Here is a 13,515-nt window from a genome sequence, read left to right as displayed (position 1 = left end):
GCTATTTTCATTTTTTGTTTCTTTTCTTTTTTACTTCTCCTGTTTTTGTTTTGCTTTCATTATTTTTTATTCTTTCTACATGTTTCTTTGCTTTTTGGTTTGGTTTGTTCCTTTTTCTGTTTTCATTTACCCGTTTTTTTTGTTTTCATTCTACATTTTCATATATGTAAACAACATTTTTCTGTTACACATTCAACATTTTTTCAATACAAGTTTAACATTTTTAATACATAGTCAACATTTTTTCTATACACATTTTTAATAATTTTCAAATGCTTGATCAATATTTTTAAAATACAAGATTAACATTTTTTCAATGCACATTTTAACATTTTCATAAATGCTTGACTAATTATTTTTTTCTAAATGCAATATTAACTTTTTTTGAACACATCGTCAATATTTTTTATACACATTTAACATTTCCAAAATGCTTGATTAACAATTTTCAAATACTTGTTCAACATTTTTTCAAATGCTTGATTAAAATTTTTGATATGTATATTATAAAAAATATATCATTTTTAATTACATGGTCAACATTTTTTCTATACCCATTTAACATTTTTCAAATGCTTGATAAAAAATTCCAAATACATTTTCAACATTTTTTCGAATGCTTTGTTAATTTTTTATATAGATGATAAAAAATTTCATAATTTTTTAATACATGGTCAACATTTTTTCTATACACATTTAAATTTGTTCAAATGCTTGATTACCATTTTTTATAATTGTACAAAATTTTAACTAATGCTTGATTAACAATTTTATCCGCATGATCAACATTTTCATGGTCAACATTTTTTCTATACACATTTCACATTTTGCAAATACTTGTTCAACATTTTTTCAATGGTTAATTAACAATTTCTATATGCATGATCAAATTTGTTTCATCATTTTTGAAATACATTTTCAACATTTTTCTATAAATATTTAAATTTTTTCAAATGCTTGCTTAACATTTTTCAAACACTTGTTCAAAATTTTCTCAAATGCTTGAACGCCTTTTTTTACATACATTATTAAATTGTTTCACACACAATATATATTTTTGTATGCATTTCTCATATATGTGATAAGCATTTTCTCTATACACATTTAATATTTTCAAATGCTTGGTCAATATTATAAAATGTTTTTATGAATAATTATTTTTGTAATATATTTATTTAGAATATTTGTTAGTATAAAGAAAAGTAAAAAAAGGAAAAAAGAAAACAAAGCCGTGAAAAAAATAGAAAAACAAGGCTGGTGTTTCCAACGTGCCTGGGCCAGCCCAACTGGCGGTTCCCTTCAGCGAGGGGTTCTCTCCTGTCTCATTGAAGGGAACCCCTCGACGGCCCATCTTGGACCGGGCCACAGTTGGCTTCGCTGTTTCTTCTATTTTTCTATTTTCGGTTTCTATTTATTTTCTTTTCCTTTTTCCTTGTTCGTTTTTGTGTATTATACAAAAGTTCACTGTGTATTACAAAAAAATCATCACGTTTTAAGAAAATGTTCACCGTCTATTATTAAATTGTTCAACAAATACTGCAATATTCACTGTGTATTAGAAGTTTGTTCAGCGTCTGTTACACAAAATGTTCAATGTGTATTCGAAAAAATTGTTCAATGCATATTACAAAAGTATTCAATGCGTATTCAAAAATTGTTCACCATAATTATTTATAATTTATTTTTTTACAAAATAAACGCCGAGCAAATAAAAGGACACTATAATATACTTTACAGTACCAGATGTTACAATGTTTTTTTTAAAACGTTTTTCGTGGTCTAACTGCAAATGTGAGTGCCCCACCCAATTGCATTCCTTCCTGTGCGAAACTACTCCAGTTTGACGCATCACGCGTGCATGTGTCGTTCAGGAGATCTTAGCACTTTTAGCGCCAGTTAGCAATCAAGCAAACTGGTTTGCGTGCATGCCCCTATCTCCTGGTTTTTTGTCTGTTTTTTTTCGGTCGTTGGACTCGTAAAAAAACTAGATAGTTTTTTAAACATCTGTTGAAAAAATTGTGAAATAATATTTTACCAATTTTTGTAATTTTAATGAACTTGAAAAAAAGTTTGCGAACCTGATTTCTTTTTCCGAATTTGAAACAATGTCCTAGAAATTTGAATATTTTGCGAATTTGAAAAAAGTTCATGCATTGCGAAAAAACTCATGATATTAGAAAGTGTTCATGAATTTTAAAAAGTTCATGAATTTTGGAAAATTACTCATCGACCCGAAAAATTCACACATTTCCAAAAAGTTCACATATCAGAATAAATGTTCACGGACTTGGAAACATGTTTACTAATTTGGAGGATTATTCGCGAGTTATTTTTTCATAAATTCCAAAATGTTCCTTAGTTTTACAAATATTTGTGATTTTGAAAAAACCACAATTTGAAAAAAATATTTTATAAAGATGAAGATAAAATGTAAGTATAAAGATGAAAAGAAGATAAAAAATTATAAAAGTAAAACGGAAATATGAAAACCAAAAATACAGACTAAAGAATGGGCCTAAAAGATAAATATAAAAGCCGAGAAAACTGATGGTAAAAAACGAACGTGCGGTACGAAGAAAAAATGGGCCACCAAGGTCAGAACGAAGTGTGCATTTTTTCCACCAAAACAGTAAAAATTGACGCTTATGGGAGAGCAACTAACTGAAGAGTGCTCGTTCCCAGCCTCCCAAAAGGTCACTTGTGGATGGCTGAGAGCGCGCCACTTTGCGCGCTATCAGCCACCGCCAGATGTCGCGCTCTGAGCACTTGCTCCGGATTTTTTATTTTATTTTTCCGCACGCGTTTTCTGCCTTTCAGATGGTTTTTTCGGCTTTCGGTTTTTCACTAGCCTTCCTTAGATTTTGGACAATTTTTTTTCAGATTTTTTACGCGAAAAACATGTTTTTTTCCCCTTTTCACAAGAGGCACGGCTTTCCTTACGTGAGAGGCATGGTTTTACTTCCGCGAGAGACACAGTTTTGCTTCTGCGAGAGGTATGATTTTGTTTTCGCGAGAGGCATGGCCGTGTCTCTCGAAAACAGAAAAAATGCGTTTTCATTTTTTCCTTACGCGAGAGCCATGATTTTGTTTCCGCGAGAGGCATGATTTTGCTTCCACAAGAGGCACGGTCAAAAATGAAAAAAATGTGTTTAATCTTTTTTTCTTCCGCGAGAGGCACGACTTTGCTTCCGCGAGAGGAATGGTTTTTGCTTCCGCGAGAGGCATGGCCGTGCCTCTCGAAAACAAACAAAAAAGTGTTTTTTCCTTCTGTGAGAGGAACGTTTTTGCTTCTGCGAGATGCATGATTTTGCTTCCGCGAGAGGCACGATTGTGCCTCTCGGAAACGGGGAAAAACGCGTTTTCGCTTTTTTCTTCTTCCGCGTGAGTCACAATTTTGCTTTTGCGAGAGACACGGTTTTGCTTCCGCCAGAGGCACGACCATGCGCCTCTCGAAAAGGAAAAAAGTGCTCTCGGTCCGGTTTTTTCGTCTGGTTTTTCGTCCATTTTTTCGTGAAAAGAAGTTCTTCAAAACCTATCAACACTGTATCTAGTTTTAAAGATATCGACGCGAGAAATCCAATAGTGAAAACCGTTCGAGATTTGGAAGCATGGTTCAATAGATAATCGTTTTGAATAAATGGATCTACGAAGAAAGGAAAAACTCTCGGGTTGCGACAAGTGGCGCACATATAGCACACCATTTGTCGCAACTTGGGGAGGTGAAAGCGATCTTTAGAATGAGTACTCCTTAATTAGTGATTTCACGCTTATATCCATAAATAGATGTGGTGGGCCAACGAGTGGGACTCCCAGAGCCGAGCGTGCGGCGTTTGCACGAGTTTCAGGATGCATTTATATTTTCCCTAAACTTACGTGGATTGCTCATTCTGAGGTGATGGTTCCCCTTTTCTTGGGTTCTTTTAACATTTTTTATTTTACTTTTTATTCTTTGTAATGGAATATATATTTTTAAGAAAAAGAAAATGTTTCAGCATGTAAGAAAATGTTCCTGGGGTGCTCCTGGATATAAAATCTTTATGTATGTTTCAATTATTTTGTATATCCGCATTAAAATGTATTCACTGTATTTAAGAAACTTCATCAACTATTTTCAAAATACATTATATTTTAAAAGAATCTTCGTCTACTTCACAAAGTCTATCATGTGATGTTTTTCCATCTGCTCCAAATGTTTGTTTAATATTTTTTTTCTTTCAGAATAAGTTCCACCTATCTTTTTGCAAAACATTGTCTATTTTAGGAAAATGATTGTCACACATCAAAAAGTTGTTCATCGTGTAATTAAAATATATTCACCGTGTATAGCAAAATGTTCATTATGTAATTATCTTTTATCATGTACTAAATTCATGCATCATGTAATTAATAATATACATGGCAATACCCGATGACGTTTAATTGCGTTAAACTATTGACCACTTGTACTTGTTGGCTCCCTGCCACATAGTTAGGTGATTGAGTGTTTCCCTCGAGTTAGGGTTTTGTTTCTCACGCTAGCGATTTTCCGCCGCCGTCGAGTTTTCTGGCCATCCCCGCCATCGATCCTCTTCTTGCTGGGCGAGCGACCCGGTCCGTGATCCTCGATCGCACTGGGCCGTGGCTAGCGGGCAGTATGACGGAGTTGGGTTCCTATCCGAACACCCGATGCAATCTTCGTCGGGTAAGGAAATCTCCATGGCTACAGCTGAGACCTCGGACCAAGCGGGGGTCAGCGATGTGGAGAGGATGATGCAAGAGCTAGGGCTGGGAGAAGAGGATCTGGACGACGCTGTCTTCGATGAGAAGGAAGCACCACCAGTGGCTGCGCGTTGGGTTGCCTTGGCTAGGGTTCATACCCCAAAAACCTATAGCCAGACGTGGTTCTTCCGGAATATGAGATCTGCTTGGGACTTGGCACAAGATGTCAAGTTCAGACCGTTGGAAGGTAATCTATACACAACCCAATTCTCGTGCCTTGGAGATTGGGAGAGAGTCATGAACGATGGCCCATGGCACTTCCGAGGGGACGCGATGATCATCAAGCCTTATGATGGGGTGACAAAGCCAATGACAATCAAGATGGACACAATCGAGATATGGGCGCAAATCCATGATGTACCAGATCTGTACGCCCATCTAGTCCCATCTCTTGCTGCTAAAGTGGGAGAGTTTCTGTTTGCTGAGCCCCCGTCGCAAGACTTCTTAGGAAACTTTTATCGCGTTTGGGTCAGAATTGATGTCTCAAAACCTCTCAAGAACGCTGTGTCTATTATTCGTGAAACTAAGCGCCAGATTTATCGTGTGAAGTATGAGAAGCTGCCAGACTAGTGCGCAGTTTGCGGAAAGCTTGGTCACTTGTTTAAGGAGCATGGTACACGAATACATCCTCCACCGGCTCTCGTCTTCAAGGATTTACGGGCTGAATGGTTCATGAGATCTAGCCGAGGTCCAGGTGGTGGCCGAGGTCGTCGGGGAGGAAGAAGATGAGGTCGCAATGGAGGGTGCGGTCCAACCCCTGCACCAGGGACGCAGGAGGATTTTCAGGAGGAGGGTGAACTAGGTGCTGCTGATGGAAGGAACTTGGTGCTGAAGGAAGGAGGTGGAGCGAGTACTGACTTGGACATGGTGATGGAGGACCAAACAAGAAAGAGGATGGGGGAGAGCAGAACTAGGCAGCAACTCTTCGGCTCCACCGTTTGTGCATGGTACTGTTCCGAGGGAGAACCAACTAGCTTTAGTCCCTGTGGGTGCTACTGTTGTTAGTCCACCAATCACTAGGGATCCAAAGAAGGCAAGGACTGGACTAGAAGGCAAGGAGGGCTATCATACTGCTGCAAAAAATTTGGCGGAGTCCCTGGAGGAGTGCCGCCAGGACCAATGAGTGTGTTTTGTTGGAACTGTCGTGGCGCGGGTAAACCTACGACAGTTCGAGAACTTCGCGAGGAAGTTTACCCCTACCGTGCTTTCTATTGTCGGAACACAGATAAGCGGGGCACGTGTAGAAGCTTTTACTAGTACTCTAGGGTTTGATAACTCATATGCTGTTAATAGTCAGGGGAGAAGTGGAGGCATTGGTATTTTTGGAATAATACAACGAAGGTTGAGATGTTGGGAGACTCTTGTTATCACATTGATGCCAAAATTGAGGATGCAGGTCAAGACCCGTGGAGGATCACGTGCGTATATGGTGAGGCCAAAATCACCTCGGCATCAAACGTGCGATCTCATGAAAGGGATAAGTACTGTCAGCGACCTGCCGTGGCTTTGTTTTGGAGATTTTAATGAAGTTTTGCGACCTGAGGAACACGAAGGAGTAGCCAACAGAAGCAATGCCCAGATTCAGGGTTTTAGGGACGCAATTGACATCTATATGTTGATGGATATAGGTTACCAAGGGCACTTTTGGACGTTCGAAAAGAAGGTAGCAGGGGGGTCATACGCAAGAGTCAGGTTGGATCGGGCACTAGCTTCTGCGAGCTGGATGGTCCGATTCCCACATGCAATATTAACACACCAGACTGCCGCTACTTCTAACCATGGGCCTATATTATTGAAATTGAATGCCGCGCAAAGTGATCCGATGCCTAATAGAACCTTCAGGTACGAGGTGATGTGGGAGTCCCATGATTCATGGTAGGACATGATTACAAACAGCTGGAACGCGGCTAATGCAGGCTATGGAGTCGGCGACTTTCATGACAAACTTCTGGCCATAACCAATGATCTGTCCTCGTGGAGTAGAGACAACTTTGGCAGCGTCAGAAGGGAGATCAAGCAGTTGAGGACTCAGCTGGAATTATTACGTAATGATCCAGGGAGGGTGAGGTCATCATATGTGGAGTTGAAACTAAATGAGAGGTTGGCCGAACTATATCATGGAGAAGTGTTAATGTGGCGTCAAAGATCCCGGGTGGAATGGCTCTCGGCGGGGGACAGGATACCAAGTTCTTCCACATGAGGGCAAGCATGAGGCGTAAGAAAAACATGATCCGGGCACTCACAAACGCTTTGGGGATACACACTGAGGACCCGGCAGAATTGAAGGCCATGGTAGTGGAGTTCTATAAGACTCTGTATACTTCCGAAGGGGTATAGGGGATGGAGGAGGTACCGAGTCATGTCCCAAGGAAGGTTATGCTTGCAATGAACGAGATCTTATGCCGAGGTAAAAAATGCATTATTTCAAATATTTCCGACCAAGGCTCCTGGCCCAGATGGCTTGCCGGCTCATTTTTACCAAAGGCATTGGGATATTTGTGGGGACGAAGTCACCGCAGTAATTATGCGCATCATAAAAGGGGAGGAGAACCCAGAAAGTATAAATGATACGGTATTGGTCTTGATCCCCAAGGTAACAAATCCAACTTAGTTGACACAGTTTAGGCCCATCAGTTTGTGCAATGTCTCGTATAAAATTGCCGCCAAGGTTGTCGCAAACAGGTTAAAAATAATCCTTCCTGACATTATCTCGGAGGAGCAGTCAGCTTTTGTGCCTGGTAGACTGATCACGGATAATATTATTTGTGCTTATGAGTGCTTACACTTTATGAAAAGAAATAGGTCAAAAACTAACAGTTTCTGTGCTCTGAAGTTGGATATGATGAAGGCCTATGACAGAGTGGAGCGGAAATATTTACAGGCAATTTTGAACAAACTTGGTTTCTCTCCAGCTTGGATTTAAGTGGTCATGGGTATGGTAAAATCAGTGTCTTTCTCAGTATTATTCAATGGTGAAAAGCTTGAGCAATTCAAACCAACAAGAGGTATTCGCCAGGGAGATCCAATTTGCCCTACCTATTCTTACTTGCAGCAGAGGGCCTTTCATGCCTACTAAAATCCAGTTCTCAGTCATCCGCTTCCAGTGGTGTTAAGGTGGCTCCCACAGCTCCTGAGGTGAACCACCTTCTTTTCGCAGATGACAGCATGCTGCTTTTTTAGTCTAGTGTGGAGGGTGCAAATTTGGTTTCAAACCTCCTGAGTACTTATTGTAATGCTTCTGATCAGAGAATCAACAATGACAAGTCCTCTATTTTCTTCAGCAAATGTTGCCATCAAGTGACCAGACAACAGGTTAAGGACGTTCTGGGAGTGCAGAACGAATCTCTTAGTGAAAAGTATTTGGGGATGCCCACTGAAGTTGGTCAATCAAAAAATGGCACTTTCAAGTACCTTAGGGATAGAGTGTGGGAAAGATCAAAGGATGGATGCAGAAGCTTCTCCCTGCGGCAGGGAAAGAAGTACTCATAAAATCCATGGCTCAGGCCATCCCTGTTTTCTCTATGTCATGTTTCAGACTCCCTAGGGGATTATGTGAGAGTGTGACATCAACAATTAGACAGTTTTGGTGGGGTTGTAAGCAAGGACGAAGAAAGCCATGTTGGGTGGCCTGGGATGTGTTGACACGGTCAAAGAACTTGGGAGGATTGGGTTTCCCCGACTTGGAAATTTTCAACCTGGCACTACTATCAAGACAGGCTTGGAGGTGTCTGATGGATCCCAACTCGCTCAGTGCACGTATACTGAAGGCGGCTTACCATCCTGAATGCTCTATACTTGAAGCAGAACTTGGCCCACACCCCTCTCAGATTTTGCGTGCAATAATAGACGGCAACAATGTTCTCAGATAGGGGATCATAAGAAGGATTGGGGATGGAAGGACTACCAATATATGGCAGGATAATTGGATACCGAGAGCGGGACTAATGAGACCAACTACCTCAGTGATACAAGATCCACCCCAACGAGTTTCTCAGCTAATTGATGCCACTACCGTTTCATGGTGGGAAGAAGTAGTTCGGCAAGTTTTCCCCCTGTGGATGCTGAGGCCATACTACGGATTCCAATATGTACTAGGCAGGTCGAAGATTTTTGGCATGGGCTGAGGACTCGCGGGGTCGTTTCTCTACTAGGACGGCTTACAAGATGATCTTCAGGATTAACATGGGTAGGGAGGCATGGATAGAAGATACCGAAGGATTATCAAATCTACAAGGGGAGATGAGTGCCTGGTCAAAGCTATGGAAGATGAATGTGCCCTCCAAACTTAAGGTTTTCGCTTGGAGGCTTTCCCAACATTCTTTGCCAACCAGGGATGTCCTCCAGCATAGAAGCATGGCCACAACACAGGTTTGTACGATCTGTGGAGCACATGACAGTTGGCGACTGTGGCACCCCGATCCGCATGGAGTAGGGGGCCTTCGCACGTCAGCCCAGGATAACACCTGACGCACGACATGTCCATAATACAGCATTCCAGGTACAATAATATTCATCAAATACATGTGCATAAGCTTACATCATTGATGAATACAATCATCTGGCATAGCCCTACGGCTATTTAAATGGCAGCGGAAGTCTATTAAAATGGCGGCGGAAGTCTTGGTTTGACAACATAACAACTCTGGCTGGGCTCCACAACTCATAGGACTGGCAAGGTTACGGCCTAGCACGACGGAACAAACGAACAATTCGGCACGACCTACAAAACTGGCATGACACACCATGTCAGTACATTGAAGGTACTTGCAAGACAACCAAATACATAGCATCCAAACAAGCAGAAGACAAGGCGAGAACCGAGCGCATGCAACAACCTACCTCATATCAATTACTAAACATGGCATGATAAAGATCAAGTAAGCATGAACAATATCATAGCATCTACTAACATGGCAGTAATCATGGCATAACAAAACATGCTTCTAACAGTGTAATAGCAAAACATAACATATCATCCAATCATGGCATAATTTAACATATAAATCAAAGCATGGCATGGAATCATGAAACTATGCTGAAAATAAACTACCGAATATGTCCAATGCAGACATAGCATGTTAACTTTATGCAACCATCTTCTGTTCTATCATGGTTCTTTAAATGCAAATAATGATATATTACTCATGCAAAGCAACCAAACTTGTGCACCGAGTCCCTCGGACTCTCTTACCAACGGGTTGCGTCGCAACCGAACGGTGATCTTTCCGGCAATCACAACCATGACCAACACTGGGTCTCAAACGGTCACCGAGACCTCGTCTCGTGATCATATCAAAACATTGTCATGACTTCTCACGACCATCTCATAGTCCAAGTCACAATATTCTTGTTATTACATCTTTATTTACCAACTTAATTATTTCAAGTTTATTCTCCATTTCGACCAAGACCTGATAGTGGGACCTACTACGAACTGTGTTGCTATCGATAGACTTTATATACACTCTGCAGAGGTAGCACACTATATCCACACCACGGAACCCATGGCCTCGTCATCCCATTCGGGTGGACCAATGGCATTCTGACGAAACCGACCTACTGCCATGACACTCTCCCGGCGACTCCGACCCACTCCCAACTGGGCTAGTCCTGGGTGGCCCCATGCCTACCAAAGAAACAATGACCACTGTCATGGCCAAAACGTCCCTCACGGGGACCGGTACCAAAATTTTTAACAATGGGACACAAGGTTATGTCCGCCTACCTAATCAGGGTAAGCATGCCCATAACCTTCCCTAGCTGGAGGCACCGACGTGAGGCACGACAATAGATTGCATTAAGGCCTTCCCAAAAAGGCAAATGTGGCTGCACTGAAAAAGTTCGATTTGGTGGCACTATGACTCGATCCCATCGACGACGGAGGAGGTTTGTTATTATTAAGTCATTTTAATTCCTTCTCCATCATCATGAACATGAATGCAACAATGAGCATGAAGCATACAAATGCATGAACAAAATATTAAACTTCTCAAGTGCACAACTATAGCATAAAGAACATGACAATACCAAGTAATAGCATACCAACGGTGCATTACAATCCTCATAACATTTTATAACGATGACATGCAAAAAAGGTAGAGTAGTGACATGGCATTATCAATACCAACATTCTAATTAGCATGGCCAACGATATCGTGAAAACACAGGCATGCATGACAAGCATAATGGAATAACTGCAGACGAAAATGATATGAAACAACAGCAACTACACACACACAAGGTGCATGCAAAGTCAACATGCAAGTTTGGGGCTCATGATAAGAGGTTGGCTTGCCTGGGGTCGACAAATACTCCGGGAAGAAGTGTAGAACGATCACAGAAAGATTTGTCAGAAATAGTTCTCTCTCGGAGGGGCTGTTTACGGGAAAGGGTAAAATGATCATTTTCAGAATTTTCAAACATCAAGAAAATGGTACCATCGAAAAGGGCTCGACGAACAGAGAAATTGAGCGTTGGAATCACCTCATTCGGAGTTACGGGTAAAAAGATACGGACTTTAAAGCTCTAGGACTAGTCTGTAAAAATACTTCTACAAACAGGTCCCTGGTAGTTTAAACAGAACGTGTCTTTTCTGAGAATACGTCTTCCAGAGGGGGAAACGTATTCTCGGCCGAAGGGGAGGAAAAATACGCTTTCTGAGATTGAAATCGCACTTTCCAGAAATGCGCTTTCGCGCGGCGAAAACGACTTCGCGGCGGGGGCGCCGCCACTTATCTGACGTGGTACTGGGCCAGGCCCTTCGGTCGCCGACAGGTGGGGTCGCACGGGAAGGGGCCTGCCTGGCCTGGCTTCATCTTCCTCCCGTTCGACACGCGCCTGGCCGAGGGGAGACGCCCGCCCCGACGACACTCGCCAGCGCATCCGGCCACGGCAGGCGACAAGTGACCTACCCCCGGGCTCAGGAGGAGGAGGCGCACCCCGGGGTAGTCACCGTTCCCGGCGAGGAGCGCGGGAGAAGAAACAGTGGTGCACGCGCGGAGAGGGGCTTCAGCCACCGGAGAAAATGGGGCTATGGTGGGGGAACAGAGAGGCTGAGGTCACGGGGAGACGCGCCAGACTCTGGGGGTTGCAGTGGTGGTGGAGGAACGGCGAGGAGAGCTCGGGGTCACCGAAATCGGGCGAGACCCGAGGCGGTAGCTATGGTGACAGTGGTGGTCAGAGAGGGGCTCTGAGCTCGGGGAGAGGCTCGGGGAGGGGGTTGTGGACTGTGAGGATGCTCGGGGCGTGCTTAAATAGCCGCGGGAGGGCTCGAGGGGGCGGGGAGGAGGTGGCACGCGGCACGCGACGTGTCCGCGCATCGGCGAGAGCACAGTGTTGGCAGGCGCGACCAAAGCTCATGGGAAGCGTCGGGAAGGCGACGAGGAGGGTGCGGACGAGCGCCAGAGGCTCACGGAATCGAGCAAAGCTCGCGGACGAATGGAGGAAGAGGACACCGGGGAGGAAGGCGACGATGCACAGGAGCGCACTGTTTCGGTCTTTGGCATGGATCGCCGGAGAAGAAAACGAAGGGGGCCAGAGGTCCAGCGGGAAGATGACAACGAGGGGGAACTATTGGGCATTAATGGCGAGGCCAGAGCTGGTCGGAGCAGCGCTGCCGATGAGAACAGTGGCTAGACCACCGTTTTAGCTGGCTACCCTCGTGGTCACCACGGACAAGGCACGCTTTGGAGTTTTTACTGATGCCAGCTCATGTCTACCGCGTAGTCCTTTGTAACTTGAGTGTTACTACCATAAAGAAACGGGCAGAGACAAACTAAGCTGAGTAAACCGAGCTCCACAAGTTTGCTGTTGCAAACTTGGCCACACTCCAGAGATTAAACCAGAGAGGGTAAAAGGTAAATTTGATGTCTGGGAGGCTTAGGGTAGAAAGGACTACGGTCCTACTAATTTTGAGGTCATTTGGTAAAGTATTTAGCATAGTTTCTGTACAACTGCTAAATCTGACCCAGAAATTGAATGATGAGCAAGCACTCACTAGGAGCGATGGATTGAGCTGAAACTATGAAAAGCTTTATTATTAGGACATACAATGATGCTGTAAAAAGTTCATACCAAATGGACTTACCAAAATGGTACTTCCTTCACAGCTATCATTTCTGTCCAAAAACTTCAGAAAAATCCTGAGTGCAATTGGCTAGATGAAATGAGCCAAAATATTGTGGATATAGATCATATAGATAGGAGAAAGCCTGGGAATATTTTCAGCCATAATGGAGCAAGATAAAATGCACTTGCTTAACAAACAGAAAAATTGGACAGAAACCAAGAATTGCTCCTGTTCTCACATAGTTCAATGAAATGAACTTAATTTTGGTGGAGGATAATTATTTGAGATATTTGAGAGGATGTAAAAGTTGCATCCCATTTGGAAACTCTATGAAGCTACTTCCTTCACAAAGTTGCATTCTGGTCAGAAACTTTGAAAAATAGCACATGGAGCTAGGATGAATGGATTGAGCTCATATTTTGCATACATGGGTTATGTATCAAGGTTAATCACCCTGCCAAATTTCAGATCCATTGGAATTAGTAATAAAGCACTTCCTTTGCAAAATTGTAGATATGGCAGAAACTTGCATTGGATCATGTGCCAAAATTTTGAACTGAGGAACATTGGATGAGTATGGAACTAGTGATTATATAGCAAGGACAAGTTCCACAATTTATGTGGGAATTTTACCTGCTATAAAAATAGTAGTTCCTTTGGAAAATGGCAGAAATGCAATATTGGCATTA

Source organism: Triticum aestivum, chromosome 5A (genome assembly GCF_018294505.1).
Source record: "Triticum aestivum cultivar Chinese Spring chromosome 5A, IWGSC CS RefSeq v2.1, whole genome shotgun sequence".
NCBI lineage: Eukaryota > Viridiplantae > Streptophyta > Magnoliopsida > Poales > Poaceae > Triticum > Triticum aestivum.
This window is presented reverse-complemented; position numbering follows the sequence as displayed.